This window comes from Rhinoderma darwinii, chromosome 8 (assembly GCF_050947455.1).
Source record: "Rhinoderma darwinii isolate aRhiDar2 chromosome 8, aRhiDar2.hap1, whole genome shotgun sequence".
In the NCBI taxonomy this organism is placed as follows: domain Eukaryota; kingdom Metazoa; phylum Chordata; class Amphibia; order Anura; family Rhinodermatidae; genus Rhinoderma; species Rhinoderma darwinii.
In genome coordinates this window covers 73,086,612-73,106,362 of record NC_134694.1, presented here as the reverse complement: position 1 = coordinate 73,106,362, position 19,751 = coordinate 73,086,612, and positions in this window count along the sequence as shown.

The following is a 19,751-nucleotide window of genomic DNA, read 5'->3' as shown; positions in this document are numbered from 1 at the left end:
TATGTGCTGCTACGGGGACGTCCAGGAGAAAAAGGGTAGGTATACACGGCATACAGTTAGGTCCAGAATTATTTGGACAGTGACACAAGCTTTGGCATTTTAGCTGTTTACCAAAAATATTGAATATACAGTTATATAATCAATATCGGCTTAAAGTGGGAAATACGGCGTTCTGTTCCGACTGGGCGTTTTGTTTTTTACGCCTCGTTTTCCAAAAAAGGCGCGTAAAAAGACGCACGCAAAAAAAAAGTGCATTTCACTTCTTGGGATGTTTTTGGAGCCATTTTTCATTGACTCTATTGAAAAACAGCTCCAAAAACGGCCGTAAAAAACGCTGCAAAAAACGCGAGTTGCTCAAAAAACTTCTGAAAATCAAGAGCTGTTTTTCCTTGAAAGCAGCTCCGTATTTTCAGATGTTTTTTGTTAAGCGAACATACCCTTAGGGTATGTGCACACACAAAATAAAAAACGTCTCAAAATACGGAGCTGTTTTCAAGGAAAAACAGCTCTTGATTTTCAGACGTTTTTTTATTCCGAGTCGCGTTTTTCACCGCGTTTTTTTATGCCCATTTTTGGAATCTATGAAAAATGTCTCCAAAAACGTCTCAAGAACTGCCATGCACTTTTCAAAACGGCCGCATATAAAAACAGCCCGTCGGTACAGAACGCCATTTTTCCCATTGCAATCAATGGGCAGATGTGTGGAGGCGTTCTGCTTCCGATTTTTCGGCTGTTTTTCGGGTGTTTATGGGCCGAAAAACAGCCGAAAATAGGCCATGTGCACATACCCTTAGGTATGAAATCGATGAAATCATTGAAATCGAAAAAGTCGGATTGTAAAACGCTTAGAGAAGTGACAAGTCAATTCTTTTTTATGAATCATATTTTTGCGAGGCGTTTTTTAATTCAGCATGGTGAACATATGCCTTATATGAGCTAAACAGTGTATTTCCTATTAAAACCAATAGGAAGCTGTTTGCAGTCGTATTTCAAGTGTATTTAACCCTTTAACAACCCAGACATTTTTGTTTTTACGTTTTAGTTTTTCACTCCCCGCCTTCCAAGTGCCATAAAGTTTTTATTTTTCTGTCAATATTATGATTAGACGCGAAGTCTCACAGGACATAGGTATAAAGGTGGGAGAAAAAATCTCAACCATCCATATGACACAATTAGAGATAAAGACTCTAACAATATATAATAAACCAGAGAAAAAGAGTCCATATATATCCACATCTGAAGAAATTAAACATCTTTATTGATAATAAATACATAGAACAAAAAACAGAGAATCTAAAAATGAGTCCTTGACTAAGTCACAATACCAATATAAAACGGAATATTAAGTCACATAAGAGTATACATGTTACATTGATAATCGGAATTACTCCTACACAGGGTATATCTATAGAAGTTATATAAATAATAAGATGTAAATACAAAAAGTACAGCAGGCCGGACCATTAGACCATTTGCCTAAGGAAACTAGTGTTCCAGAAGAGGCTGGACGCAGCCTGCAGGGATTAAGGGAAGCCGACATGACCGTCCTAGTAGGGAAAGGGTTAATTAGGTGAGGGAGAGTTGGAGGGAGTTGGAGGGGGGACGGGGAGGAGTTAAGGGGGACGGGGGGCAGTTACTGAGCTTCCCGCTGTTTCTCGGCATTGAGCCGGAAGCAGTGGGAGGAGTAACACAGAAACAGTAAGCTCCCCGTTGCCCGTGCTTCTCAGGATGGCAGAGGCTTTAATGTTAGAGCGGCTGCGGGCCGCTGCTGTGCACCACGGTCCCGGATGGCTAGAGGAGACCGTGGCTGCAATAACTAAGATCCCGGACGCCGTTTCGCCACGTCGGGCCCGGCGTTCGGGGTCTGTTGCACAGGACAGGCTCCCCTCCCCCGGCCCCCTTACAAGCATGGTTATGGCGGCGGGGGGGAGTCGGCAACAACCGCTCCTGCACAGAGCAGGCAGAGAGCGTTGCCGGGGGTGACGGCGACGCAGGCCGGGTCGACCCGTCCCTCTCGGCGGTCCCGACCTCCAGAGCGCCTCAGTCCGGAGGCAGTCCCGCGGACACGGCGTCGCAGAGGGAGCCCGATCCCGGACGCTGCAGGCCAGGCATCTGGGAGGACCGCCCCTTCTCAGGCCCTGCGTCCTGGCAGGAATCCCAGGCCGCGACGGGGTCCGGCGGTAAGCAGGGAGTCGCAGGCTGGGCTCCCTGTCACCCCTCCCCCATCAGATGGAAGATTTGGAGGACAAGGTACGGCCGCCCCGCCTGGTGATGTTCCGGCCAGGGGGCAGGCTTCGTCAGGATCGTCTAGACGGACGCCTAGATCTGCAGCGACGTCGAGGCAACAGGTCCGGTCGGAAGTCTGGGTCCCGGCGGTCGGGCGGCAGGTTGCCGGCCCATCGGTCAGCGCATCCTCATCCCCGTTCCACAGATGTCGTTGGGATGGACAGTCGTCGGCGAGAGAAGAGCTGGAGGAAGGTGAACTGGACGTGTATCGTCGAGGTCAGGATGGTCCGGCTGACGGGAACACAGCGCCTGTGCAGCCCGGTGAGTGTATAACTCCATCTCTGTCTTATCCAGCGATTTTTGTGTCGGCGGGGGGGCTGCTAGTATTGCATCGGGGGCCGGTAGTGGCGCGGGCGGACGCGACGGAGCGGGTTTGGCGGACTTAGTGGGTTGCTTACGGGAGCTGGTGGGGCGCCTAGATAGGGCCGCGGCGCCGGTAGTAACGGAAGTGTCCCCTGCGGTAGTTTGGGAAGGCCCCAGGGACGTGGGATCGGTACAGGCGCGTCCCGTGATGGCGGTTAGAGAGGCGGTCGCGGTGTCGGTACAGACCGAGGCACAAAAGGATGGCGATCGAGTGCGTATTGATGATCGTGCTCGGGGGGAGGTGTACGTTTGTTTTGAAGGTTCGTTGGGGGCGCATTTAAAGCAGGAGGTGCGCGAGCGGATCTGGAAGGACGAGTAGGTTGAAATTTTTTCTCTCTTGCCGCTCGCTAAATTTAATTCGGATAAGAGCAAGCGGGATGAGAGTAAAAAGGACGAGGAGGAACGGCGGCGGTATAGGCTTATCCCGCAGACGTTCGTTAATTGGTCGCAGGCGTTCGCCATATTGGCTAGTGTGATAGGGGAAAAGGCGCCGGAAAATTGTTCGGCGTTGTTTTGTTATTTTGATGCCATTGGGGAGGCTCACAGGGCGTATGGGGGTCAAGCATGGCTGCGATACGATGAGCAATTCCGTCAGCGGAAGGCGGTTCGGCCGGCGATTCGGTGGGACCAGAAGGATATTGCTCTCTGGTTACGGGTTACGGCTCCGGTTAGGCAGTCCTTTCCCGGGAGCGCCGGCCAGGGAGGCCAGTCTAGTCAGGTTGGACAAAGCGGCGGGGGAAAGGCGGGGTTTTGCTGGCAATTTAATGAAGGTCAGTGCAAGTTCGGGGCCACGTGCAAGTTCAAGCACGTGTGTTCCGAGTGTAATGGTGCAGCACACGGGGCGGCAAAATGTCTGCGGAAAAAGAGGTCAGGTAACCAGCACGCGGCTGGTCAAGGGGGTGTCGCCGGTGAGGGTGGAAAAGATGGCCCCTTATCTAAATGAGTATCCGGATAGGGCGGCGGCTAAGTTGCTTTATGAAGGGTTTCGTGTTGGTTTTGTTATTCCTCCGCCTCCTTATGAGGTTCCGGTTACGCGGAGGAATTTAAAATCGGCTTACTTGCATGCAAAAGTCGTGTCAGAAAAGTTGTCAAAAAGAAGTTTCGTTGGGCCGCATGTCGGGGCCGTTTGTTGAGTCGCCGGTAAAATATTTAGTTGTGTCCCCATTGGGTATTGTCCCTAAACGCGAGCCCGGAAAATTTCGTTTGATTCAACATTTATCGTATCCCAAGGGTTCGTCGGTAAATGACGGGATTGATCACGAGTTGTGCTCCGTAGTTTATACCTCATTCGATAAGGCGGTGGGGTTAGTGCGGGCTGCGGGTCCTGGGGCGCTGCTAGCAAAAACTGACATCGAGGCGGCGTTCAGGTTGTTGCCGGTCCATCCAGAAAGCCAACGGCTGTTGGGTTGTTTTTGGAATGGGGCCTTTTACGTGGATCAGTGCCTTCCGATGGGGTGTTCCCTTTCTTGTGCATACTTCGAGGCGTTTAGTAGCTTCGTGGAGTGGGTAACGAGGGGAGTATCTGGGGTCGACTCGTTGATCCATTACTTAGATGATTTGTTATGCGTTGGCCCGGGGGGTTCGCCGGTTTGCGGTAATTTGCTTCATGCTCTACAGAAGGTGGCGAGGGATTTTGGGATTCCTTTGGCGCCGGAAAAAACGGAGGGCCCGGTAGCGACGATTTGTTTTTTGGGAATCGAAATAGACTCGGTGGCAATGGAGTGTCGTCTCCCGGCGGATAAGTTGGGTGCTTTGAGGCTGGAGGATCGACGGGCTTGTAGAATGAAGAAAATGACGCTGAGGGAGCTTCAGTCGCTGCTGGGGAAGTTGAATTTCGCCTGCCGGATTATGCCGATGGGGAGGGTGTTTGGTAGGAGGTTGGCGGCGGCAACGGCGGGAGTGCGTGCGCCGCATCATTTTGTGCGGCTCAAGGAGGAGCACCGTGCTGATCTTCAGGTTTGGGATGACTTCTTGGGCCAGTACAATGGTCGCTCGCTATGGATGGCCCCAGCGCAGGATACGAGTGATTTGAATATTTTCACGGATGCGGCTGGGGCGGGTGGTTTTGGAGCTTACAGGGGAGGTCCGTGGTGCGCAGGTCAATGGCCGGCTAGCTGGGTGTCCAGTGGACTCACGCGGAATCTGGCCCTGCTCGAGCTGTTTCCCATCGTGGTGGCGGCTACCATTTGGGGGGACAGGCTCAGGGATAAGAAGGTCCGTTTTTACTGCGACAACATGGGGGTGGTGCTTGCCATTAATACATCACGGCGTCCTCTCCTCCGGTAGTTCAATTGTTGCGACATTTAGTGTTGGTATGTTTGTCGTTGAACGCGTGGGTGGTGGCGGTGCATGTCCCGGGTGTACGGAATTGTATCGCTGATGCTCTTTCTCGCTCGCAGTGGGACCGGTTTCGGCAATTGGCACCGGGAGCGGAACGTCTCGGTTTGGCTTGTCCGGAGCATCTTTGGGATCTGGTCTCGGTCCCGTAGAACAATTGGTACAAAGGTCTTTGGCGCGCACGACGTGGAGTGCTTATGCTGCTTGTTGGAGGCAGTGGGAGGAGTGGGTAAGAGAGTTGGGTGACGTCAATACGGATAGGGACAGGTTGGTGGCACTTTTGTACTGGTTAGGGGACGCCTGGGAGGCGGGGTTTTCAGTGGCGAAGGTGAACCGGTTCATATCTGCGGTGGCGTTTGGGTTTAAGTTGCGGGGCTTTCAGGATGTATCGAAGGAATTTCTGGTATCGCAGGCTTTGAAGGGGTTGCGCCCCGGGGGTCGGTTATGTGCCCAGTAGAGTGCATGCGTGGTTTTTACGCCAAACAGGGGGTCTCCAGATTTGCCTTTGTTACGTCATGTGGACGGGTCGTTTTTGTCCAGGTTTCAGTTTGGAGCTGTATTTTAAAAAATGTTTGACGGCGGTTGGTGTCGCGGCAGGCTCATATTCATCTCATTCCTTCAGGATTGGCGCAGCAACAGAAGCGGGGCGCTGGGGGTTGGATGATGAGGGGGTGAGGCGTATTGGTCGTTGGGAGTCCAACAGGTTTAAGTCCTATGTCCGCCCCCATATGTTATGAATTTTGCTGTTAACGCTTTAAAAATGTCATATGGTGGTGCCTAATTGTTTTTTCCGTTTCAGATTCGCCTCCGTGTTTGGTGTGGTTGATGGGTCATTCTTACGTGCACTGGGGGGCTTTGAGGGCGGACGTCCGCCCGAATGGTCGCCAGTTGCGCATTCCGCGACAGGATGCGGTTGTGCATTGGCTGGGTTTTAGAGGTATGTCGTGGAGCAGGGTGTTGGCGGAATTCCAGACATATGCTCGGCTTGATAGGGTTCCGGAGGTCTTAGTGTTGCACGTGGGTGGGAATGACTTAGGAGTCCGCCCCTTTCGTGAGTTGGTGCGGGATATCAAACATGATATGTTGTGTTTGTGGGTATCTTATCCCAAGTTGGTGATAGTGTGGTCGGACATAGTCCCAAGAAATCATTGGCGGTTAGCTAGATCTGTGGAGAGAGTCAATAAGGCTCGCATTAAAGTTAATCGGGCGGTGTCCCGTTTTGTGGCAAAAAACCGGGGCATTTGCGTGAGGCATAGGGATTTGGAGTCAGGAGTGGGGAATTTCTGGAGGAGTGACGGGGTTCATCTGACCGAGGTTGGCATTGATCTTTGGAGCTTGGCGATAGCAGAAGGCATAGAAAGGGCGGTGGTGGTGTGGAGGAACTCACAGGCTTAAGGTGGTCAAGGCCTGTTTCGCTGTGGCGGGGGGAGTCCTTGAGGCCAGTCAGTACAAAATGGTGGGGGGGTCGCATCGGGGGTATGCGTCCCCCAAAAAAGGTACATGGTTGAAGACTTCATCGGGTGGTATCCCTTTGAAGTGGTCTTCTGGTAGAAGGTATATCACTTGAAGGCTTCATCGGGTGTTATCCCTTTGAAGTGGACTTCTAGTGGTCGGTATATCACTTGAGGGCTTCATCGGGTGTTATCCCCTTGAAGTGGACTTCTAGTGGTCGGTATATCACTTGAGGGCTTCATCGGGTGTTATCCCCTTGAAGTGGACTTCTAGTGGTTGGAGCCATCTGCAGAGGTGAACGGTGCTTCCGAGCTGGTTTACGGCTGGAGGTAATTGGTGGTTTGCAGATGGCTAATTCGGTGTGTTCTTTAAAAAGGACTATCTGAGGGGGCTTCAAGGACTTCCTCTGCTCGGGTTAATGTTATGACCCATGTTGGGTCATGTGAATTATTAGGAGGAATTCTCTGGTGGATTCCTAACTAGTTATCCGAATGTTTCGGATTTAAATTGTTTTTATAAAACTGTGAAATTAATAAACGGCTGCTGTGGCCATTTCACATCCAACCTCGGTGTCATGTGTCTTTACTAAAGTGGGGGTGGGGGGATAGTATGGTATAAGGTTAACACACGACTCTACTTAGGCAGGTCAAGAAGAGGCTGGACGCAGCCTGCAGGGATTAAGGGAAGCCGACATGACCGTCCTAGTAGGGAAAGGGTTAATTAGGTGAGGGAGAGTTGGAGGGAGTTGGAGGGGGGACGGGGAGGAGTTAAGGGGGACGGGGGGCAGTTACTGAGCTTCCCGCTGTTTCTCGGCATTGAGCCGGAAGCAGCGGGAGGAGTAACACAGAAACAGTAAGCTCCCACCCTCCCGCCCTTGGTTTGTTACTCTTTAGGTCTTATGTACGTCCGTCTATGAGCGTTGGTTTTTTATTTGTGTGCTTATTTAACATGTTTTTCTTTTTCCGGAGTAGGTTCTGTTGTCATGGCAGCTGGCGGGGGGAGTCCTTGAGGCCAGTCAGTACAAAATGGTGGGGGGGTCGCATCGGGGGTATGCGTCCCCCAAAAAAGGTACATGGTTGAAGACTTCATCGGGTGGTATCCCTTTGAAGTGGTCTTCTGGTAGAAGGTATATCACTTGAAGGCTTCATCGGGTGTTATCCCTTTGAAGTGGACTTCTAGTGGTCGGTATATCACTTGAGGGCTTCATCGGGTGTTATCCCCTTGAAGTGGACTTCTAGTGGTCGGTATATCACTTGAGGGCTTCATCGGGTGTTATCCCCTTGAAGTGGACTTCTAGTGGTTGGAGCCATCTGCAGAGGTGAACGGTGCTTCCGAGCTGGTTTACGGCTGGAGGTAATTGGTGGTTTGCAGATGGCTAATTCGGTGTGTTCTTTAAAAAGGACTATCTGAGGGGGCTTCAAGGACTTCCTCTGCTCGGGTTAATGTTATGACCCATGTTGGGTCATGTGAATTATTAGGAGGAATTCTCTGGTGGATTCCTAACTAGTTATCCGAATGTTTCGGATTTAAATTGTTTTTATAAAACTGTGAAATTAATAAACGGCTGCTGTGGCCATTTCACATCCAACCTCGGTGTCATGTGTCTTTACTAAAGTGGGGGTGGGGGGATAGTATGGTATAAGGTTAACACACGACTCTACTTAGGCAGGTCATGGGGAAATAACAAGTGTCCCTATGAATCCAGTGAATGCACTTACCCATATTGAGGAGAATCGTGTGACCCAGAGTGTGGAAGTGCGCCCCAATATCAATATTATGTATGAGGGCTTATTTTTTTTTGTGGGAGGAGCTGTAGCTTCTATTGACACCATTTAAAGTACCATAAAGTACTGGGAAACGGAAAAAAAATTATTTGTGGGGTGGAATTGTAAAAACAACTAAATTCCTTCATTGTTTTTTGGGTTTTGTTTTTACGGCTTTCACCATGCGGTAAAAACGACAACTTAACTTTATTCTGCTTCTCAATACGATTACGATAATACCAAATTTATTTAGTTTTTTTTTTATATTTTACAACGAAAAAACTATTTGTTAAATAGAAAACTTGTTCTGTTTCACCACATTCTGAGAGTCATAACTTTTTGTTTTTTCCGTTGATTGAGAGGTGTGGGGGCTTATTTTTTGCGGGGCAAACCGTAGTTTGTATTGGTACCGTTTTTTGGTAGATACGATTTTTTGATCACTTTTTATAAAAAAATTTTTTAGCGCTAAGGTGTCCAAAAAACAATGATTCGGGTGTTTTAACTATTATTTTTTTGCGCCGTTCACCGTTAAATATTGGTATATTGTAATAGTTCTCACTGTTACAGATGCGGCAATACCAATTGTTTTTATATTTTTTTCTTTTTTAAATGGGAAAAGGTTGTTTTTTTTAACTTTTAATATTTTTGTATTTTTTTTACACTTTTTAAAAATGTATTTAACTATTTTTTAAACATTTTATTACTCCCCCTGGGGCGTTTGAACCAGCGATTGTTAGATCGCTGGTACAATACACTGCAATACAATTGTATTGCAGTATATTGTCATTTTTACAGGCTTCTGCTGGCTTAGCAGAGGCAGACAGAAGGCAGACCTGGGGGCCTTTATTAGGCCCCCGGGCTGCCATAACAGCCATAGGCAGCCCCCGATCACGCTGCAGGGGGGGGGCCTTGGGCTGTCGGATGGGGCCGCACCCTCCTCCTAACGGTTTAAATGGCGCGGCCACTATTGACTGCGGTATTCAACTAGTTAAACAGCCAGGAACAGCACGATCGCTGTTCCTGACTGTTAGAGCAGCGTGTCAGCTGTAATACACAGCTGACAGCTGCGGTGTATGGAGCGGGCTCAGCGGGTGAGCCCGCACCAAACATCACCCCCCTGGTCCATGACGTGTATTTTCATCATGGGGTGTTAAAGGGTTAATAACATAATATGAGTGTTTTACACTCCGAAATACGCCTAAAAATATGCTGTGTGAACATGCCCTAACACTAATACCTCTCAATAATATTATCTCTAATATCTCACTATAATACAAACACTATTATCTATCAATAACATAAACACTTAGGCCCTGTTCACACGGAGTTTTTTGCAGGAGGAAAATTCCTCCTGTAAAAACTGACCCTGGAGGTTTTCATGTTTGATGTGGTTTTTGACGTGGTTTTTGACGTGGTTTTTGACGTGGTTTTTGAGGCGGTTTTCCAGGCGGTTTTTCAGGCTGTTTTTGCCGAGGTTTTCACACGCATGAGGCTGGGTTCACACAACCATGTTACGTCCATAATGTACGGAACGTATTTCGGCCGGAAGACCCGGACCGAAGACAGTGCAGGGAGCCGGGCTCCTAGCATCATAGTGATGTACGACGCTAGGAGTCCCTGCCTCTGCGTGGAACTACTGTCCCGTACTGTAATCATGATTACAGTACGGGATAGTTGTCCTGCAGCGAGGCAGGGACTCCTAGCGTCGTACATCACTATGATGCTAGGAGCCCGGCTCCCTGCACTGTCTTCGGTCCGGGTCTTCCGGCTGAAATACGTTCCGTACATTACGGACGTAACATGGTCGTGTGAACCCAGCCTGACATCCTTCTGTCAACGGATCTGTCACCATTGAAATGAATGGTGATGCAAACGGAACTTACTTCACACTTGCCTTTCCGTTGAGGGGTTCCCTTGACTGAAAGCACCGACGGAACCCCTCAGCAGAAACCACGCTGATGTGAACAGGCCCACATTAAAAAAAACATTGTTTTCTGTTTGCATCATCATTGACTTCAATGCTGATGGATCCGTTGCTAATGGGATTCCCTACACTGCGGTATTGGTTCAGTCGAAACGACAGAACCCTTTGCACAACGGGAACAAACAGAAACCATTAGCAACGGATCTGTCACCACTTCACACTTGCCTTTCCGTTGAGGGGTTCCCCTGACTGAAAGCACCGACGGAACCCCTCAGCGGAAACCACGCTGATGTGAACAGGCCCACATTAAAAAAAAAAAAGTATACTTACTTCTTGAATCAATTTCCCAACATCAATGTCCATTCGGTGGTACACCTCTGCTGTCGTCATTTCTGTTCCTGAAATGTTAAAAAAAAATAAAAAAGAGATGACATAAATGAACAACTGCATAACAAAATTAAAAAATTAAAAATAAAAAAATTGAAAAAAAAAATCTAAAAAAAAAATCTAAAAAAAAAATCAGAAAAAAAAATTAAAAAAAAAATTCTAAAAAAAAAAATGCACAGCTCCATACATGTATAGCATGTATGGAACATAGGAGCAAGTGCACTTACTTGTATTTGGATGCAGGACTTCGGTTTTCTGTATCCCTGATTTCTGTCCACGATGTTTTTCAGCCTCCACGAGCAGACAGGAAATGACAGCCCCTTTCTGGGCTGGACTAGCAGCAGGAGACTGCAAGAAACTCCTCCAAAACGCTCGGCAATATACTCGTCAGAAAACACCTCACTAGTTCGAGGTGTTTTTTGACGTGTCCCCATTGCTTTCAATGCGGTTTTGGACGCGGAAACCGCATCAAGAAGGGTCATGTCCCTTCTTTTTGCCGCGAGGCGTTTTTTTTACTCGCGGTAAAAAAACGCCTCCGTCTCCCATTGAAATCAATGGGAGTCATTTTGGGTCGTTTTTGGCGCGTTTTCCGACGCGTTTTCCGCGTCAAAAAACGTGTCAAAAAACTCCGTGTGAACAGGGCCTTATACCGCACAATAATATAAACACTAAGGGTTCAAACGGCCGCGTAATAAAACGCCCTGTCGGAATGATACGCCGTTTTTCAAAATTGGAATCAATGGGCAGATATTTGGAGGCGTTCAGCTTCCCTTTATTCAGCCGTTTTTGAGGCATTTATGGTCTGTGTGAACATACACTAATACCTCATAAAAATAATACATATATAAATATATATAAATACATATATAAATACACTAATACCTAACTATAATATAAACTTATGCCTCACTATCATACACACTAATACCTCTCAAGAATATTAAAGAGGCTCTGTCACCAGATTATAAGTGCGCTATCTCCTACATAATATGATCGGCGCTGTAATGTAGATAACAACAGTGGTTTTTATTTTGAAAACGATAATTTTTTACCAGGTTATAAACAATTTTTGATTTATGCTAATTAGTTTCTTAATAGACAACTGGGCGTGTTTTTACTTTTTACCAACTGGGTGTTGTGAAGAGAAGTGTATGACGCTGACCAATCAGTGACCAATCAGCGTCATACACTTCTCATTGTTCCAGCCCAACTTCTTTCACTGCACAATCACACTGTCCTGTGGATCATGCTGGGCTGGAACAATGAGAAGTGTATGACGCTGATTGGTCACTGATTGGTCAGTGTCATACACTTCTCTCCACAACACCCAGTTGGTTAAAAGTAAAAACACGCCCAGTTGTCTATTAAGAAACGAATTAGCATAAATCTAAAATTGTTTCATAAAATAAAAACCATTGTTATCTACATTACAGCGCCGATCAGATTATGTAGGAGATAGGGCACTTATAATCTGGTTACAGAGCCTCTTTAAAGTTCGATACCTCACTATAGTATAAACACTTATGCTTCACGATAATATCAATTTAAATACCTCACTATAATAGAAACACAAATACCTCACCAATACCACTTAATATTATCGCTGCTAAGGTATGCAGAGCTGAGTTACACAAGACAGATCATTCACTGCTACTCACTGCCCAGAATAACTAGCAATAAGGATGGTATAGAACAGATGATCCAGGAACACACATCTAGCACTGGCATTACTGGCTTTGATCCAGGGTTTATAATACCTCCCAACAGTTCCGGATTTCGGGCGGCGTCCCTCTGTCCCGCGTGACCGTGGGTATGTCCCGCTGTCAACTGTACGTATATGGACAGCAACGTCAATGGCTACTCCTTGAGCGGAATCCCCGTTGCCGATGATCTGGCCAGGGATTCCACTCCTAGAATCTCCGGCCAGAGTCGGTAACAGGGATTCTGCTCAAGGAGTAGCCATTGACGTCGCTGTTCATATATGGAAAGTGACATCAGGGCTTCACTCTAGGAGCGGAATCTCTGGCCTATACTCTAGCTGGGGATTCTGCTCCTAGAGGCAGTCCTGAAAGTGCTATCCATAGGGGGGGGGGGGTGGCACTATCTTCAAGGGGGTTGTGGCACTATCTACATGGAAACTGTGGCACTATATAGGGGCACTATCTACAGGGGACACTGGTGCTATCTACATGGGCACTACCTACATGGGAACTGTGTCAATATGACAAAGGAACTGGCACTAGGGGCAGCTAAGCGGGAATCTATGTGGGCATTATACTGTATGTAGGCATCTGTGTGGGCATTATACTGTATGCGGCATCTGTGTTGGCTTTATACTGTATGGGTGCTTCTATGGGGCAGTATACTGTATGGTGGCAGATATGGGGGCATTATACTGTATGGTGGCAGCTATAGAGGCATTATACTTTATGGTGGCGGCTATGGGGGCATTATACTGTATGGGTGCATATATGGGGCATTATACAGTGTGTTTTGGGGCAGCTATTTGGTATTATACTGTGTGGGAGGCACTATGGGAGCATGGTACAGAAGAGGCTGGACGCAGCTGCAGGCTTAAGGGAAGCCGACATGACCGTCCTGGTAGGGAAAGGGTTAATGTTACGAGGTCAGGGAAAGTTGAAGGAGCTGAAGGAGGGACGGGGAGGAGTTAAGGGGGGCGGGGGGCCGTTACTGCGCTTCCCGCTGTTTCTCGGCATTGAGCCGGAAGCAGCGGGAGGAGTAACACACAGTAAGCAAAGCTCCCCGTTGCCCGGTTTTTTAGCAATGGCAGAGGCCCTGATTTTAGAGCGGCTGCGCGCCGCTGCTGTGCACCACGGTCCCGGATGGCTGGAGGAGACCGTGGCTGCATTAACGCGGATCCCGGACGCCGTTTCGCCACGTCGGGCACGGCGTTCGGGGTCTGTTGTAAGGGACAGGCTCCCCTCCCCCGGCCCCCCTACGAGCATGGCTATGGCGGCGGGGGGGGAGTCGGCAACAACCGCTCCTGCGCTGGGCAGGCAGAGAGCGGTGGCAGGGGTGACGGCGATGCAGGCTGTGTCGACCCGTCCCTCTCGGCGGTCCCGACCTCCAGAGCGCCTTAGTCCGGAGGTAGTCCCGCGGACACGGCGTCGCAGAGGGAGCCCGATCCCGGACGCTGCAGGCCAGGCAGCTGGGAGGACCGCCCCTTCCCAGGCCCTGCGTCCTGGCAGGAATCCCAGGCCGCGACGGGGTCCGGCGGTAAGCAGGGAGTCGCAGGCTGGGCTCCCTGTCACCCCTCCCCCATCAGATGGAAGATGTCGAGAGCAAGGTACGGCCGCCCCGCATGGTGATGTTCCGGCCAGGGGGCAGGCTTCGTCAGGATCGTCTAGACGGACGACTAGATCTGCAGCGACGTCGAGGCAACAGGTCCGGTCGGAAGTCTGGGTCCCGGCGGTCGGGCGGCAGGTTGCCGGCCCATCGGTCAGCGCGTCCTCATCCCCTTTCCGAAGATGTCGTTGGGAGGGACAGTCGTCGGCGAGAGAAGAACTGGAGGAAGGTGAACTGGACGTCTATCGTCGAGGTCAGGATGGTCCGGCTGACGGGAACACAGCGCCTGTGCAGCCCGGTGAGTGTATAACTCCATTATTGTCTTATCCAGCGATTTTTATGTCGGGTGTCGGCGGGGGGGCTGCTAGCATAGCATCGGGGGCCGGTAGTGGCGCGGGCGGACGCGACGGAGCGGGTTTGGCAGATTTAGTGGGTTGCTTACGGGAGCTGGTGGGGCGCCTTGATAGGGCCGCGGCGCCGGTAGTAACGGAAGTGTCCCCTGCGGTAGTTTGGGAAGGCCCCAGGGACGTGGGATCGTTGCAGGCGCGTCCTGTGGTGGCGGTTAGAGAGGCGGTCGCGGTGTCGGTGCAGACTGAGGCACAGAAGGACGGCGATCGAGTGCGCATGGACGATCGTGCTCGGGGGGAGGTGTATGTTTGTTTTGAGGGTCCGTTGGGGGCGCATTTAAAGCAGGAGGTGCGTGATCGGATCTGGAAAGATGAATACGTTGAAATTTTTTCTCTCTTGCCGCTGGCTAAATTCAATTTGGATAAGAGCAAGCGGGATGAGAGTAAAAAGGACGAGGAGGAACGGCGGCGGTATAGGCTTATCCCGCAGACGTTCGTTAATTGGTCGCAGGCGTTCGCCATATTGGCTAGTGTGATAGGGGAAAAGGCGCCGGAAAATTGTTCGGCGTTATTTTGTTATTTTGATGCTATTGGGGAGGCTCATAGGGCGTAGGGGGGTCAGGCGTGGCTGCGATATGATGAGCAATTCCGTCAGCGGAAGGCGGTTCGGCCGGCGATTCGGTGGGACCAGAAGGATATTGCTCTCTGGTTGCGGGTTACGGCTCCGGTTAGGCAGCCCTTTCCCGGGAGCGGTGGCCAGGGAGGCCAGTCTAGTCAGAGTGGACCAAGCGGCGGGGGAAAGGCGGGGTTTTGCTGGCAATTCAATGAAGGCCAGTGCAAGTTTGGGGCCACGTGCAAGTTCAAGCACGTGTGCTCCGAGTGTAATAGTGCATCACACGGGGCGGCAAAATGTCTGCGAAAAAAGAGGTCCGGGAACCAGCACGGGGCTGGTCAAGGGGGTGTCGCCGGTGAGGGTGGAAAGGATGGCCCTTTATCTAAATGAGTATCCGGATAGGGCGGCAGCTAGGTTGCTTTATGAAGGGTTTAGTGTTGGTTTTGTTATTCCTCCGCCTCCTTATGAGGTTCCGGTTACGCGGAGAAATTTAAAATCGGCTTACTTGCATGCGGAAGTCGTGTCGAAAAAGTTGTTAAAAGAAGTTTCGTTGGGGCGCATGTCGGGGCCATTTGTGGAGTCGCCGGTGAAAGATTTAGTTGTGTCCCCTTTGGGTATTGTCCCTAAACGCGAGCCCGGAAAGTTTCGTTTGATTCAACAGTTATCGTATCCCAAAGGTTCGTCGGTAAATGACGGGATTGATCACGAGTTGTGCTCCGTAGTTTATACCTCATTCGATAAGGCGGTGGGGTTAGTGCGGGCTGCGGGTCCTGGGGCGCTGCTAGCAAAAACTGACATCGAGGCGGCGTTCAGGTTGTTGCCGGTCCATACAGAAAGCCAACGGCTGTTGGGTTGTTTTTGGAATGGGGCCTTTTACGTGGATCAGTGCCTTCCGATGGGGTGTTCCCTTTCTTGTGCATACTTCGAGGCGTTTAGTAGCTTCGTGGAGTGGGTAAAGAGGGGAGTATCCGGGGTCGACTCGTTGATCCATTACTTAGATGATTTGTTATGCGTTGGCCCGGGGGGTTCGCCGGTTTGCGGTAATTTGCTTCATGCTCTACAGAAGGTGGCGAGGGATTTTGGGATTCCTTTGGCGCCGGAAAAAACGGAGGGCCCGGTAGCGACGATTTGTTTTTGGGAATCGAAATAGACTCGGTGGCAATGGAGTGTCGTCTCCCGGCGGATAAGTTGGGTGCTTTGAGGCTGGAGGTTCAACGGGCTTGTAGAATGAAGAAAATGACGCTGAGGGAGCTTCAGTCGCTGCTGGGGAAGTTGAATTTCGCCTGCCGGATTATGCCGATGGGGAGGGTGTTTGGTAGGAGGTTGGCGGCGGCAACGGTGGGAGTGCGTGCGCCGCATCATTTTGTGCGGCTCAAGGAGGAGTACCGTGCTGATCTTCAGGTTTGGAATGACTTCTTGGGCCAGTTCAATGGTCGCTCGCTATGGATGGCCCCAGCGCAGGATACGAGTGTTTTGAATATTTTCACGGATGCGGCTGGGGCGGGTGGTTTTGGAGCTTACGGGGGAGGTCCGTGGTGCGCAGGTCAATGGCCGGCTAGCTGGGTGTCCAGTGGACTCACGCGGAATCTGGCCCTGCTCGAGCTGTTTCCCATCGTGGTGGCGGCTACCATTTGGGGGGACTGGCTCAGGGATAAGAAGGTCCGTTTTTTACTGCGACAACATGGGGGTGGTGCTTGCCATTAATAACATCACGGCGTCCTTTCCTCCGGTAGTTCAATTGTTGCGACATTTAGTGTTGGTATGTTTGTCGTTGAACGCGTGGGTGGTGGCGGTGCATGTCCCGGGTGTACGGAATTGTATCGCTGATGCTCTTTCTCGCTCGCAGTGGGACCGGTTTCGGCAATTGGCACCGGGAGCGGAACGTCTCGGTTTGGCTTGTCCGCAGCATCTTTGGGATCTGGTCTCGGTCCCGTAGAACAATTGGTACAAAGGTCTTTGGCGCGCACGACGTGGAGTGCTTATGCTGCTTGTTGGAGGCAGTGGGAGGAGTGGGTAAGAGAGTTGGGTGACGTCAATACGGATAGAGACAGGTTGGTGGCACTTTTGTACTGGTTAGGGGACGCCTGGGAGGCGGGGTTTTCAGTGGCGAAGGTGAACCGGTTCATATCTGCGGTGGCGTTTGGGTTTAAGTTGCGGGGCTTTCAGGATGTATCGAAGGAATTTCTGGTATCGCAGGCTTTGAAGGGGTTGCGCCCCGGGGTCGGTTATGTGCCCAGTAGAGTGCATGCGGGGTTTTACGCCAAACAGGGGGTCTCCAGATTTGCCTTTGTTACGTCATGTGGACGGGTCGTTTTTGTCCAGGTTTCAGTTTGGAGCTGTATTTAAAAAATGTTTGACGGCGGTTGGTGTCGCGGCAGGCTCATATTCATCTCATTCCTTCAGGATTGGCGCAGCAACAGAAGCGGGGCGCTGGGGGTTGGATGATGAGGGGGTGAGGCGTATTGGTCGTTGGGAGTCCAACAGGTTTAAGTCCTATGTCCGCCCCCATATGTTATGAATTTTGCTGTTAACGCTTTACAAATGTTATATGGTGGTGCCTAATTGTTTTTCCGTTTCAGATTCGCCTCCGTGTTTGGTGTGGTTGATGGGTCATTCTTACGTGCACTGGGGGGCTTTGAGGGCGGACGTCCGCCCGAATGGTCGCCAGTTGCGCATTCCGCGACAGGATGCGGTTGTGCATTGGCTGGGTTTTAGAGGTATGTCGTAGAGCAGGGTGTTGGCGGAATTCCAGACATATGCTCGGCTTGATAGGGTTCCGGAGGTCTTAGTGTTGCACGTGGGTGGGAATGACTTAGGAGTCCGCCCCTTTCGTGAGTTGGTGCGGGATATCAAACATGATATGTTGTGTTTGTGGGTATCTTATCCCAAGTTGGTGATAGTGTGGTCGGACATAGTCCCAAGAAAGCATTGGCGGTTAGCTAGATCTGTGGAGAGAGTCAATAAGGCTCGCATTAAAGTTAATCGGGCGGTGTCCCGTTTTGTGGCAAAAAACGGGGGCATTTGCGTGAGGCATAGGGATTTGGAGTCAGGAGTGGGGAATTTCTGGAGGAGTGACGGGGTTCATCTGACCGAGGTTGGCATTGATCTTTGGAGCTTGGCGATAGCAGAAGGAATAGAAAGGGCGGTGGTGGTGTGGAGGAACTCACAGGCTTAAGGTGGTCAAGGCCTGTTTCGCTGTGGCGGGGGGAGTCCTTGAGGCCAGTCAGTACAAAATGGTGGGGGGGTCGCATCGGGGGTATGCGTCCCCCAAAAAAGGTACATGGTTGAAGACTTCATCGGGTGGTATCCCTTTGAAGTGGTCTTCTGGTAGAAGGTATATCACTTGAAGGCTTCATCGGGTGTTATCCCTTTGAAGTGGACTTCTAGTGGTCGGTATATCACTTGAGGGCTTCATCGGGTGTTATCCCCTTGAAGTGGACTTCTAGTGGTCGGTATATCACTTGAGGGCTTCATCGGGTGTTATCCCCTTGAAGTGGACTTCTAGTGGTTGGAGCCATCTGCAGAGGTGAACGGTGCTTCCGAGCTGGTTTACGGCTGGAGGTAATTGGTGGTTTGCAGATGGCTAATTCGGTGTGTTCTTTAAAAAGGACTATCTGAGGGGGCTTCAAGGACTTCCTCTGCTCGGGTTAATGTTATGACCCATGTTGGGTCATGTGAATTATTAGGAGGAATTCTCTGGTGGATTCCTAACTAGTTATCCGAATGTTTCGGATTTAAATTGTTTTTATAAAACTGTGAAATTAATAAACGGCTGCTGTGGCCATTTCACATCCAACCTCGGTGTCATGTGTCGTTACTAAATGGGGATGGGGGATAGTATGGTTTAAGGTTAACACACGACTCTACCTAGGCAGGTCAAGAAGAGGCTGGACGCAGCTGCAGGCTTAAGGGAAGCCGACATGACCGTCCTGGTAGGGAAAGGGTTAATGTTACGAGGTCAGGGAAAGTTGAAGGAGCTGAAGGAGGGACGGGGAGGAGTTAAGGGGGGCGGGGGGCCGTTACTGCGCTTCCCGCTGTTTCTCGGCATTGAGCCTGAAGCAGCGGGAGGAGTAACACACAGTAAGCAAAGCTCCCACCCTCCCACCCTTGTTTTGTTACTCTTTAGGTCTTATGTACGTCTGGCTATGAGCGTTGTGTTTTTATTTTGTGTGCTTATTTAACATGTTTTTCTTTTTTCCGGAGTAGGTTCTGTTGTCATGGCAGCTGGCGGGGGGAGTCCTTGAGGCCAGTCAGTACAAAATGGTGGGGGGGTCGCATCGGGGGTATGCGTCCCCCAAAAAAGGTACATGGTTGAAGACTTCATCGGGTGGTATCCCTTTGAAGTGGTCTTCTGGTAGAAGGTATATCACTTGAAGGCTTCATCGGGTGTTATCCCTTTGAAGTGGACTTCTAGTGGTCGGTATATCACTTGAGGGCTTCATCGGGTGTTATCCCCTTGAAGTGGACTTCTAGTGGTCGGTATATCACTTGAGGGCTTCATCGGGTGTTATCCCCTTGAAGTGGACTTCTAGTGGTTGGAGCCATCTGCAGAGGTGAACGGTGCTTCCGAGCTGGTTTACGGCTGGAGGTAATTGGTGGTTTGCAGATGGCTAATTCGGTGTGTTCTTTAAAAAGGACTATCTGAGGGGGCTTCAAGGACTTCCTCTGCTCGGGTTAATGTTATGACCCATGTTGGGTCATGTGAATTATTAGGAGGAATTCTCTGGTGGATTCCTAACTAGTTATCCGAATGTTTCGGATTTAAATTGTTTTTATAAAACTGTGAAATTAATAAACGGCTGCTGTGGCCATTTCACATCCAACCTCGGTGTCATGTGTCGTTACTAAATGGGGATGGGGGATAGTATGGTTTAAGGTTAACACACGACTCTACCTAGGCAGGTCATGTGTGGGCTGAGACTGGGTGGGATTTGAAGTGTAGCATCAGTTGTCCTTCTTTGTGATACTTAAAA